General features: G+C 42.7%; 1 long non-coding RNA gene across 1 annotated transcript in view; it reads left to right on the top strand.

Annotated features, from left to right (window-relative positions):
* Positions 1–13,029, top strand: part of LOC123366471 — a 29,772-nt gene extending 16,743 nt beyond the window's left edge. The window contains exon 3 of the long non-coding RNA XR_006578100.1: positions 12,506–13,029. This is a non-coding gene — a long non-coding RNA (uncharacterized LOC123366471). The remainder of the gene's footprint in view (positions 1–12,505) is intronic.
* The last annotated feature ends 737 nt before the right edge of the window (positions 13,030–13,766 follow it).

Below are 13,766 nucleotides of genomic sequence, written 5' to 3'. Positions count from 1 at the left end.
CCAGAGGATATCATGACATCATCTGGAAAGTGGGTCCCAACTATGGGATTGTTTCCCTCTGCTCCAGCTTGATGCTCTCCTGCCCTGAGACTTTTATCCTCAACAGCACAGGGGCTGTCGGACTAGAGGTGAGACCACTTTTCTATGTCCTGAAAAGGTTCAGTTACGTAACACTCTGTCTCCCTTTGCTCCTCCAGTTCACTTACCCTGGTCTTAAGAGCCCATGCTCTGTCTTTGAGGGCCTTGAGTTGCTTGCACCACACACACACACATATGCCACCTGCCCATGTGGCAGGTAATCATACATGCTGCATTGAGTGCAATAAACTGGATAGCCATAAAAAAGTGTTTGGGAACAGCTGAGCTGAGGGTTGTCTCACTGGGCTGCAGTGCTAAAGGTGAGGTGCCATTCTTAACTCACAATCTCCTTGCTTTTTCTGGTTCAGCTCAATGTTACTTTAATGTTTTATTTACTTGATATAATACGTACAAGAAACAGAGTGGGGGTAGAAAAAAAATCTAATAGAAAAAGCATTGAGGGTCAGTGGAAATGAGTGATTCCAGAGTGTAAATAATAGGGGACAGCAGCCCCACCTCTAAAAAATGCCTTGTACCAGTAGAAAATACCCAGGAAAGCGTTATTCATTACATTTATTCATTGTTTTATATGGCAAAGAGCCTGGGTATTTAATTTCAGGTAAGAGAGAAAAAAAACCCAGCAGTATCCGTGCAAGTATCATCCATGCTGAATCTGAGCAGCGGTGAAGCCAGAGAACAAATTAAAGCAGAGAACATATAAGAAGAAATAAAAGGATCTGCCTAGAGATCAAATGAAGCATTTGTATAGAACCTTATTCAAAATGGATACAAATGAATCAGTTCCTCAGAATTATAGGTGAATCAAAGGAAAATTACATCCAAGAAGATAAAGAAGCCAACCAGCAGCCTAACCACGTGAGAGGCAGAGATGCAACTTTGAAGCTTCCCATATGGGCTGCCAAAGAGCCAGATGTTGCAGGTGGAACAATGCCCTTTCTGGCTTAGCATCTGGTTCCTGTTGTTCTGATCCATAGGAAAAGAGGAGATGTGGAAGGATGTGGTGAAAATCATATTATACATTCATTTAAGAAAAATGATTTCTTAAAAAAAAAAATTGTTGAAAAGCACATTTTTCTTTTAGTGGTGGAGGTTCTGGAACAGAAACCCTCAGAAAAGTGAATGTGGAGTTTCCATTGCTGTCTTTCCAGCGCCAAGGTCGGTTAGGTCACTCACTTCTGTCATATCCAGCTTTCATTAGCATCTGCCATATTGGAATCTATTATTTGGCTGGAAGCTTGTGCTACTCATGGCTTGGCCAGTAATAGGTGCATTAAAGGTAGTGCAGCCCAGAAAAATCACTCTTTATGTATGAGGGAAGTGTTCTCTAATGGACAGAGCTGGGATTTGGAAGTATTATCTACCATTCTGGACTCTGTCACTGTCTGAGGCATTGTGTGGCCTGGGACAAGTCCCTTAACCTGCACGTGCCTCAGTCTGCCCATCTTTAAAAGGGTGTAATAATATTTGGCTTTACCAAAGGTGTCATGAAGGCTAATGACTATATATAATATGCTTTGAAGTCCTTGTCTGATGGGTGCTATAGCAGTACAAACTATTATCATCGATATGAGCCAGACCTCAGAATCTTTACAGTTTTTATTTAAGCCTTAGTGATGCAAACCTCTCCCTTTGGTTTCATTCGGAATTTAGTCTGAGTAAAGACTGAGAAACAACTAAGAAAAGTCTTCTGGATTTGGCCCAAATATATCAAAATAAAAAGCCAATTATGTCATTTTTCTTTCTTTCTTTCTTTCTTTCTTGAACTGATTGGGCCTCATTCTCCTCTCACTTACATCAGTTTTTTGGAGATGTAATGTGACTGACATTAATGGAGTTACTTCAGATTCGTATTGGTGTGAGAGGAGAATACTGGTGACAATCCAAGTAACAAGAGTGACAATACGGGTGGGAAATGCAAAGACTTGCAGGTTGAGGATGCTACTTCAGGTTGATCAAAAGGCAAAGGGCAGGAAATACTAATACAAATGAGATGGTTACCATGCCAGATTACAATTGTGTTTGATTGCTGGATTCTTGTGTTAGCCTGTCATGAGGGACCACAGCTATATTATTTGTTGTACGCTGACCATATTGACCAACAGCAAAGTCTCGGACTTCAGGTTTCTTGCTTTTAAATCTAAAACTACTTTTTCTACCTCAGAAGTGATACAAAATATTATTGCTCCAAATACCCTCTAATGACCACAAGAGAGGGGCTCATGGACCTCCAAATATGCAGCCCTGGAGGCTGTGTCACATACAATGTGATGTGACATGGTAACATAACAGACACTGACAAGCTGTCCAAGTGCTCCCAGCAAGAAGACAAGTATCTCAGCACTACTGGCACATCATTATAGAAATTACTAGTGAGTTATCATCTATTGCAGTTTTCAGAAGGCGCCTGTGTGTAGAAGAATGGGGCTGCTAGAGAAGTTGATTTGCCAAGCAGGATTGCTATGCAACTGGGCCACTAAATAGGAATTGGCAATCAATCAAATTGAGGAAGTTGGGGATGGGTGGAGGCGGAAACCCATGACACTGTTTGCACAAACTCATTCATAAAATGGGCTTCCTTTTATCTTCTTAATACTGTAACAAGATTGAGACTTGCTCAACAAGAAGACTAGGCTGATGTTGATTATTGCTTTCTGTTATTTCTAAGATTGATTATTGCAATTAATTCATATTGGCTTTTTTGGCCTGTGCTGTTAAAAGATTGCAGGTGATACAGAAAGCTGTTGCCAAAGTTCTTACACAGTCTATATTATTTGATTACATTTTTCCAATCTTGAAATATCTTCATTATCAGTGAAATTTTGCATAGATTCCTGTATGGCGCTTCTTACAAGGTTAGTAGCAAAGCTAGGCCAAAGTTTTTCAGACTTTGAGAGGGGATAGCTCAGTGGTTTGAGCATTGGCTTGCTAAACCCAGGATTGTAAATTCAATCCTTGAGGGGGCCACTCAGGGGTCTGGGGCAAAGATCAGAACTTGGTTCTGCTAGTGAAGGCAGAGGTCTGGACTCGATGACCTTTCAGGGTCCCTTCCAGTTCTATGAGACAGGTAATCTCCAAACTGGGAGGGATTGCAACTGCTTTGGAGGATAGGGTCATAATTCAAAATGATCTGGACAAATTAGAGAAATGGTCTGAGGTAAACAGGATGAAGTTTAATAAAGACAAATGCAAAGTGCTTCACTTAGGAAGGAACAATCAGTTTCACACATACAGAATGGGAAGAGACTGTCTAGGAAGGAGTATGGCAGAAAGGGATTTAGGGGTTATAGTGGACCACAAGCTAAATATGAGTCAACAGTGTGATGCTGTTGCAAAAAAAGCAAACGTGATTCTGGGATGCATTAACAGGTGTGTTGTGAGCAAGACACGAGAAGTCATTCTTCTGCTCTACTCTGCGCTGGTTAGGCCTCAACTGGAGTATTGTGTCCAGTTCTGGGCACTGCATTTCAAGAAAGATGTGGAGAAATTGGAGAGGGTCCAGAGAAGAGCAACAAGAATGATTAAAGGTCTTGAGAACATGACCTATGAAGGAAGGCTGAAAGAATTGGGTTTGTTTAGTTTGGAAAAGAGAAGACTGAGAGGGGACATGATAGCAGTTTTCAGGTATCTAAAAGGGTGTCATCAGGAGGAGGGAGAAAACTTGTTCACCTTAGCCTCTAATGATAGAGCAAGAAGCAATGGGCTTAAACTGCAGCAAGGGAGATTTAGGTTGGACATTAGGAAAAAGTTCCTAACTGTCAGGGTGGTTAAACACTGGAATAAATTGCCTAGGGAGGTTGTGGAATCTCCATCTCTGGAGATATTTAAGAGTAGGTTAGATAAATGTCTGTCCGGGATGGTCTAGACAGTATTTGGTCCTGCCATGAGGGCAGGGGACTGGACTCGATGACCTCTTGAGGTCCCTTCCAGTCCTAGAGTATATGAATCTATGAATCTATATATTCATATATATATATTCATAGATTCATGAATATATATATATATATATATATACACACTTGCCTTTTTCTTGTGTCTCAGAGGCCAGAATCTTCTAATTTATTGATTTTTCCCTACAAATGTCTGTTCATAGAATCATAGAACTGGAAGGGACCTCAAGAGGTCATCTAGTCCAGTCTCCTGCACTCATGGCAGGACTAAGTATTATCTAGACCATCCCTTACAAGGGTTTGTCCATCCTGCTCTTAAAAATCCCTAATGATGGAGATTCCACCACCTCCCTAGGCAATTTATTCCAGTACTTAACCACTCTGACAGTTAGGAAATTTTTCGTAACCTCCATCCCAAACCGCTCTTGCTGCAATTTGAGCCCATTGCTGCTGCTTCTATCCTCAGAAATTAAGAACAATTTTTCTCCCTCCTCCTTGTAACAACCTTTTATGTACTTGAAAACTGTTATGTCCCCTCTCAGTCTTCTCTTCTCCAGACTAAACAAACCCATTTTTTTAAATCTTCCCTAATAGGCTCATGTTTTCTAGACCTTTAATCATTTTTGTTGCTCTTCTCTGGACTTTCTCCAATTTGTCCACATCTTTCCTGAAATGTGACACCCACAACTGAACACAATACTCCAGTTGAGGTCTAATCAGCGTGGAGTAGAGCGGAAGAATTACTTCTCATGTCTTGCTTACAACACTCCTGCTAATACATCCCAGAATGATTGCTTTTTTTGCTACAGCGTTACACTGTTGACTCATATTTAGCTTGTGATCCACTATGACCCCCAGATCCCTTTCTGCAGTACTCCTTCCTAGGCAGTCATTTCCCATTTTGTATGTGTGCAACTTGTTCCTTCCTAAGTGGAGTACTTTGCATTTGTCCTTATTGAATTTCATCCTTTTTACTTCAGACCATTTCTCCAGTTTGTCCAGATCATTTTGAATTTTAATCCTATCCTCCAAAGCACTTGCAACCCCTCTCAGCTTGGTATCATCCATAAACTTTATAAGTGTACTCTCTATGCCATTACATAAATCATTGATGAAGCTATTGAACAGAACTGGACCCCTGCGGGACCCCACTTGTTATGCCCTTCCAGCATGACTGTGAACCACTGATAACTACTCTCTGGGAATGATTTTCCAACCAGTTATGCACCCACCTTATAGTAGCTCCACCAAGGTTGTATTTCCCTAGTCTGTTTATGAGAAGGTCATGCAAGACAAAAGCCTTACTAAAGTCAAGATATACCACACCTACCACTTTCCCCCTAGCCACAAGGCTTGTTACCCTGTCAAAGAAAGCTATCAGGTTGGTTTGACACAATTTGTTCTTGACAAATACATGCTGACTGTTATTTATCACCTTATTATCTTCTAGGTGTTTGCAAATTGATTGCTTAATTATTTGTTCCGTTATCTTTCCGAGTACAGAAGCTGACTGGTCTGTAATTTCCCAGGTTGTCTTTATTTCCCTTTTTATAGATGGGCACCATATTTGCCCTTTTCCAGTTTTCTGGTCTGTCTCCCATCTTCCATGACTTTTCAAAGATAAAAGCAGCAAAGAGTCCTGTGGCACCTTATAGACTAACAGATGTTTTGGAGCATGAGCTTTCGTGGGTGAATACCCACTTCGTTGGATGCATGTAGTGGAAATTTCCAGGGGCAGGTGTGTGTATATATATGCAAGCAAGAAGCAGGCTAGAGATAACGAGGTTCATTCAGTCAGGGAGGATGAGGCCCTCTTCTCGCAGCTGAGGTGTGAAAACCAAGGGAGGAGAAACTGGTTTTGTAGTTGGCAAGCCATTCACAGTTTTTGTTTAATCCTGAGCTGATGGTGTCAAATTTGCAGATGAACTGAAGCTCAGCAGTTTCTCTTTGAAGTCTGGTCCTGAAGTTTTTTTGCTGCAGGATGGCCACCTTAAGATCTGCTATTGTGTGGCCAGGGAGGTTGAAGTGTTCTCCTACAGGTTTTTGTATACTGCCATTCCTAATATCTGATTTGTGTCCATTTATCCTTTTCCATAGAGACAGTCCAGTTTGACCGATGTACATAGCAGAGGGGCATTGCTGGCATATGATGGCGTATATTACATTGGTGGACGTGCAGGTGAATGAACCGGTGATGGTGTGGCTGATCTGGTTAGGTCCTGTGATGGTGTCGCTGGTGTAGATATGTGGGCAGAGTTGGCATCGAGGTTTGTTGCATTCCAGTGCTTCACCAGCCTCCTAGTGAAATAGTTTTTCCTAATATCCAACCAAGACCTCCCACACTGCAACCTGAGACCATTGCTCCTTGTTCTGTCATCTGCCACCACTGAGAACAGCCTAGCTCCATCCTCTTTAGAACCCCCCTTCAGGTAGTTGAAGGCTGCTATCAAATCCCCCCTCACTCTTCTCTTCTGTAGACTAAATAAGCCCAGTTCCTCACCTCGTTACCACCTATCAAGAGGGTGGATTAAAACTACAGCAATGGAAAAACCCCTTCCATCGCTGTAGCAAGTGTCTTCAATACGATGCTACAGCAGCAGCACCGTAGCTCAGCTGCTGTAATGTCCGTAGTGTATTAATGCCCTAAATACTCAACACCCTCTTGAAAAAATGGTTCATTTTATTCAGACACCTAAGCATGAATTAAAGAAATGAGCTTCAGCTGCTATTTTTGAAAAACTTGGCCCTTGTCAAATGTGTGGATGCTTCCTGGCAAGCATGTTGGTGGGGATGGTTATTGTTAGGGTTACAAACTCCTTAACTTGCCTATGTAGTTACGTAGAGTGGCTGTTGTGTTCGGGTGGTTATTAGAAAAAGCTTAAATAAAAAGGCTAATTTAATTATCCCCAGAATGAACCTCTTAAGTGATTACAAATTTTAGGGGCACAGTTGTATTCTCCAGGGCATTTCTGTGGATTAGGTATAAATAAAAAGAGACAGGCACCAAAATTTCAGCCTCCGGAAATTAGTATGGACTTAATTTTTGTGATGGCCTCTTAAGTGATGCTCCCAGTTACAGAATAATGTAATTGTTACCAGATGCAGTAAGAAGAACAGGATCAAGGGCTACACACAACAAGTTTAGGGAATTGGTGGTTGCTGTTTTAAGGAGGTGGGCTAAATCCTCAGAGCCCTGGGGCACCTTCCTAAAAGCAATTAGGACCAGCTACAGCCATGGGTGCATAAAACAGAGAGAGAGAGAACTAGCAGGCTGGGTGCTTCCTGTCACCCTGGTTGTTTGTGCCTGCGATCCTGCAAGTTGATTGTCGGCATGGGCAGCCCCTTCCAACTATATGGAGCTCTGTTAACTTCAGTAAGTCTCTGCAAGTGTGGAAGGACCCAGCCACATGAGTCAGCCAATAAGACTTTTGTTTGTCTGTTGTATCCCTTCCATTCCTTCTTTGTTTGGTATCATTTCCTATTTCTTTTTCGGTTGTCAGGTCTTTGGGGCAGGGGTGGTGTGCTTACGGTGCATAGTACAATGGCCCAGATCCAGGAAGAGACTTAGGCATTGCCACTCTGAGTTTCGAGGCACCTAGAAAATCACAGGAACAACCCTATGATCTGCAAAGCCTGAGTTTGGGGCCTATGCTCCTAAACAATGAATGAAGAGAGATCGGTGCCTGAGGCCGAGATCTACAAAGCCAGCACACTAGGCAGCATCCCTCGTCGTGAGCTCCAGGAGGTGAGGGCATCCTTGCCACCTGGTTCTCTTGCTTTTCTCAAGTGGGTCATACGGAACGGTGCTCCCAGCTCACCCCTGACCCTCCAGAATTCATCATCAGGCCTTGCTACCCTTCCTGGCTTCTCCCAACATGCCTCTTGAATTAACTGAATGACATCCAGCCGGTTTGCCTCTAAACCATGCCTAGAGAACATTTGTACACACTCTTGCTTCATGCCAGCCACTTCCTCGCCCTTGTGTCCCACTCTGACTCTAAGTGGAAGGACCCACAGCAGGCAAGGAACCCAAGTGATCCAGTTAGTATTCCACTCTGATTCCACAGCCTGCTGGGGATGTTAGTTGGCAGCTCCTCCATGGAGCTGTGAGCACAGATGTGTATCTGGCATGGTTCACGAACTCCCCCCACACCTGTCTCTTCTGCAGCAAGAGATGTGTTCCAGGGTCTCCATGTAGAGTGTGTCAGGTTGCAGCCCCTCTTCCGGCTCCTCCAGAACCTCTTACTGACAGGGCCAGCTCTAACTTTTTTGCCGCCCCAAGCAAAAAAAAAAAAGAAAGAGCACCGCTCCACAGTAACACCCCCTCCGCGAGCGCCATGACACCAACCGCCCCCAGCGCCGTGCCGCGGAACCCCCCCCCCGAGAGCTGCGCCACGCCGCCGAAGCCCCCCCAGCGCCGCACTGCTGAAACCCCTGCCCCCCCTTAGTGCTGCGCTGCCAAAACCCCTGAGCGCCATGCCGCCGAAGCCCCCACCCCGAAGCACTGTGCCGCCCAAGCTCCCGCCCCCCTGAGTGCCACACTGCCAAAACCCCCTGAGTGCTGCGCCGCCGAAGCCCCCGCCCCCGAGCGCCGCACCACTTGAAGCTCCCGCCCCCCGAGCGTTGTGCTGCCCAAGCCCCCGCCCCTCCAAGCGCCATGCTGCCCAAAGCTCTTGCCCCTCTGAGCACCGCGCCATACGAAGCCCCCGCCCCCCAAGCGCCGCGCTGCCCAAGCCTCCGCCCCCCTCCGAGTGCCGCCCAGCCGAAATAAAAACAAATAAAAAACCCCCTCCAGTGCTGCCCCGCCGAACCAAAAATAAAATTAAAATAAAAAAAATGAGCGCTGTCCTGCCCCAAGCAGGGCCGGCTCCAGACCCCAGCACGCCAAGCGCGTGCTTGGGGCGGCATGCCGCGTGGGGCGCTCTGCCGGTCGCTGGGAGGGCGGCAGGCGAAGGGAAGTGCCTAGCTCTGCTTTGTAACCCACAAACGAGGAAGATAGGTGGCCAGATGCCTACATCACATGCAGGGTTCAAAATCAAATGACTGGGGGGTAGAGCAGAGAAGGATTTGTCTTATAACCTAATAGATAGGATACTCCCTCGGGATTTGGGAGACCCTCTTGAGGGGGAGAAGGGATTTGAACAGGCATCTACCACCTCTCACATGAGTGGCTCTAACCACTAGGCTGTGGACTAGTCTTATGTGGCATTCTCTCAATCTCGCCTATTGAAGTTGTTCCATTTGAATTAAATATTACTTGGGTTAGTGAAAGAGTTGGAATGACTGAATAGCCTAGTGGTTAGAGCAGCCACCCAAATGGTAGCAGATCCCTGTTCATCTCCCTTTCAGGAGGAGCAGAGAATTGATCCAGGCATCTCCCATGTACTTAGTGAGTACCCTAGCCTTGAGGTTCAAGGTTATAAGGGATATCCTTCTCCCCTTCCCCTGCTATTTTATGTGAATTTAGCCAAGGGGCATGATCCTGTAGGCAGCTTTTGAGCATGCCTACCCTATCGCACCCCGCCATGCGACCTAGGGGGCCAAATGCCTATCTTTCCTGATTTGTTAATTGGTCTGCGGCTTAGGTGGGAGATATGCACCCAGCTGCAGTGCACATGTGCAGAGGCAAAAACTTAGGGGCCGAGTGAGCTTAGGCAACTGCAGAGTTAGGTGACAGCTAAATTGGAATTTTGTGGATCATAGTGGAGCCTAAAAAAATGGACTTGGGTGCCTAAATACCTTCTTGGATAGCACCAATCCTGAGTGGCTACTGGAATATAAATAATAATAATGTTGTAAATTTATTTTTTAATGCCTCTCTCCTGTTTCCATAGCAGTTGCTTATTATCATTAAAACATGTGATTTAAAGCTGCCTTTGATTTTTTTATTTTTACCTCCAAAATAAATCATTTGCTCCTGAATGATAAAAATCAATATTTTTTTCATGTTAAAAATATCCCAATCCTGGTGTCTTACTTCATTGAATGGAATATTTCAGCGCATTCACTTTTTTTCTGCTTCTTGTACAGTTATCTTACGGTGGATTGAAATGACTGATGTGCAGTGTGGTCTAGTGGTTACACGAGCAGATTATGTGTCAAGCCTTCTACGTTCTAATCTTGTATCTGCAATGGATTCCTGTGCTACCTTAGACAAGCTATTTCACGTCTTGATGTTTCCATTCATCCACCTATAAAATGGTCATCATTTACCCTCCTCTCAGGGGTCTTGTGAGTGTTAATGAACAGATTTACAGGCACTTTGAGATCCTTGCATGGAAGGGTCTTGAGAAGTGCAAAATATAAACTACAACTTAACAGGTGATTGGTGTAAGTAGAAATTATTGTGCAACAAATATAATAAGCATCACCATGTAACGGTAATTTATCTAGCTTTACCACGGAGTTCATTGACCTGCAAGGGATATTTGCCATATCATTTCATTAACAAGTGTATATGTTACCACTGCCTATAGAATAATGTTCCATAGAATATCTTGCAATGAAAAATATAAATGCCTTTACCTAAAATTGTGACTTCAGGTTAAAGTGCCAAATGTAGTTATTTGGTTTCAAAAGTTATTCAGAAAATAAAACACATTTATTAGAATAAGTGCAATCTATGCCTGATAAATGAGAACACATCTGGTCCATAGCCCTGCTGCAGACCCCGCAGTATTAATTATATTGATGGTTAAAGCTGAGGAGTGAGTTGAACATTATTTATAGTGATCTTTGCTAAGTAAATCATTTTAAAAATGGCTTTCTAAATGTAACGTTTCCCTTTTTAAGAAGCCCCACAGAATTAAAGAGGCTTTATAATGGAACATGAAGCATATTGCAGAGGGAGAGACAGAAGCTTGCTTGATTAATGCACACGATTATCAGCAATGCAAATCACTTTCACTTATTAAGTCTTGTTTAATATCCTAATGAAGGCTTCCTGAGCAGATTTGATAATTCCAGAGAAAGTGACTGTGAACTAATGCTCTTTCAACATGTTGAGAATGAGCAGTGCTAGAAAGAAAACCTCATTTACTATAATTCCGCCCAAATGTGGTATCCTTTTCTCAGCTTCTACCTCACAGCAGGAGACAACTAACCTTTTAAGTGCCAGAAGTGATTCCCAATACATTTCAACTGTGAAGGCTGGCAGGTCAGGCATGAATGACGTTTACCTTCAGCTTTTGCTCAAAAACCCTACAATTATGCAAACATGTTAAGAAAGCTCTGAGCAACACTGGGGATTTGCACTGGTACTGTGGGGCTGTGGAAATGTAGTATTTATGCTAACAGAAGAATACCTCGGGATGCCGTTCTTCCACAGAGTGCATTTATAAACTTAAAGTAAATTAAAGCAGATGCTTTTTTAATGCATCCAATTTGCCTGACAAATGTTTGATTCCCTTTTCTGAGCATCCAGGAAGTTTAACTCTGTCACCTCTACATTTGGACGTGATAGTATGTAATGGAAAACGGCACATTTTTCCTTTCCCTTCCCCAGCACTGTACACATGACGTGTATTAATTAACACTCCCAAAATCTTCCTAACATTAGGGTGATCACACCCAGACACAGAGCAAATTAACTTGTCAGATTAATGTCCCAGATCCTACTTTGTGTTCAAAAGTCCATTACTGTTTGCACATGGAAAACAAGTACATTTTCATCCTATGCTGTAAGATTTGCCTTAAACCATGTTTTTTCCTAGACAGTTGCAATTCAATCATTTACAATTTTAGAGGTTTACAAACTCCCGCTGTAATTTAAAAGAAGAAAAACACTGTCAAAGATATAAAGAACTAGCTTTGGATTGAAAAAATATGATTTCACCTTGTGCTTATCTGGAGATTTTCTAGGGAAAACAAGACTCACAGTTAGATTTGTTTTTAAAAGAGCCAGTCCCCTGGGAAGAAAGCACCTGAGGGGGAAAAACTGAGAGCAGAAAACCCTTAAGAATTTTGTGAACATTTTTTTCATTAGACCATTATTAGGACAAGGAATATGGATTGGATTCTAGGTTTGTAGGCCACTTCAGAGAATACACTGCTAATCCAAACCACTCACAGGGGACTGGCTTTTAATATAGATTTATAATAATTTGGATTGGTGGTAAACATCTCTTCACGACTTAGAATTTCCATATAATATGAGACTAGAGGATAGGGTGCATGAGTGTGTGTGTGTATTGCACGTCGTGTGTGCAAGTAACTATAGATTACATGCTGGATTTAAAAGGGACATTCAGATTTCAGCTGCTAATATGGCAAAACAAGCAAAAATACTAAAGAAAGTTTAAGATCTCGAATTGCTAGAAATGAAAGTTAACAAAACTCTAAAGCATTCAAAACTGTGAGGAGCTTAAGCTAAATGGCAAAGGTATTTTCCTACAGAAGAGAAATATAACAATAAATCAAATGAAATTTGATTCAAATTATTTGTCAATCAAGGAAATCTTATATAGGGATCCCATTGCCATATCTTCAATGTGTACCTGAATCTTTTCTTTTGTTTACAGTCAAAGAAAGTGTTTGTGTGTTTTGAGGGCATGGAGAAAAGGATGGACACCAGTAGATGTCATTGGACTGGAGATGGAGGTGAATGGAGCAGCTGCCCCAGGTTACTGCTGCGTGTGATGTCTAATGTAATTTGCTCACATGAGGGGCTTGAAGCTCCAGAATTCAGGAGGACTTTTTTGACAAAACCTGTAACTTCAGCAAGTCCCTATCCCGTTTCTGACTTCAGAGCAAAGGGCAGGAGTCACTATAGGTATTGCGGCCACCTACACATGAGAGCGGATTAAACACAAAAACCTGTTTGAGAGGAACATTTTGAAGTGCTTTTTGTTTCCAAGTTGCTGAAAGAGATCCATTTTTTTACTTTTTTTTTTTTTTGAAAAAAAAATCAGATATTTTTATTTAAAAAGAAAATGAAAGTCATGGGCATTTTTTGAAAACCTGAAACCAAACAGACTAGATTGAACAAAAGGGAGAGAGAGTAGAAGGGAAATGAACAGTCACGGCAAGCAAAGACTAAATAAGTTTTGGGGTCATATTGGATCCATTACTGCGATTCAGCTCTTGGGTGACAGCAGGGCAGTAGCATGCATTGCCTTTTCTCATTTGCGGTTGGCCCGAGGCTGTGATTGTTCCTCTCTATTATTGACATTTCCATGTCTTTGTAACCTCTGTATCACTACAGTGTACTTTGCTTGGGCCTACCCTTGGAGAGCTCCTATAAGCTCCCGTTGGGACAGATAATACCAATGCATATTTGTATGCCTCTGCATAGGGGTTCGAGGTGTTGGTTAATCTACAAAGCTCTAAATAATCTAGACCTGTGGAATACGTTTATCTGAGGGATTGCCTCTTTCCCTGTGCTTGAGCCTCCTCCTTATGGCAGTGTGCAAGAATCTGAATTATATGAGTTTCAGCCTTCTCTATAAGTCTTATCTGTTGGTCAAGCTTTTAATTGACATCAGGATTCTTTGCAGAAGAATATGGCCTTGTGTACATTGGGAAAATGCATGGTGTTAATGGTATCTAACTGGCATGTTTCAATTAACACATTAAGTGCAATGTTGCCCTTCTTATGGACAAAGACAATCATTTAAAAATGTGTTAGCTGGTCATGGCTAAGGTTAGGGGGTTAATTTATAAATTAGTAATACATAATGAAGGAAAGCACTAAAAGGCCTTCTCTTCCCAGCCTGCTCCACTGACTTCTCCATTCCCATTGTCTCTCTACAGTGTCTCATAAGTTTTTCTCTTTTCTTTATG

Source organism: Mauremys mutica, chromosome 3 (genome assembly GCF_020497125.1).
Source record: "Mauremys mutica isolate MM-2020 ecotype Southern chromosome 3, ASM2049712v1, whole genome shotgun sequence".
Classification (NCBI taxonomy): domain Eukaryota; kingdom Metazoa; phylum Chordata; order Testudines; family Geoemydidae; genus Mauremys; species Mauremys mutica.
Note: the sequence above shows the minus strand (reverse complement) of the source record. Positions and strands in the feature narration are given on the sequence as shown.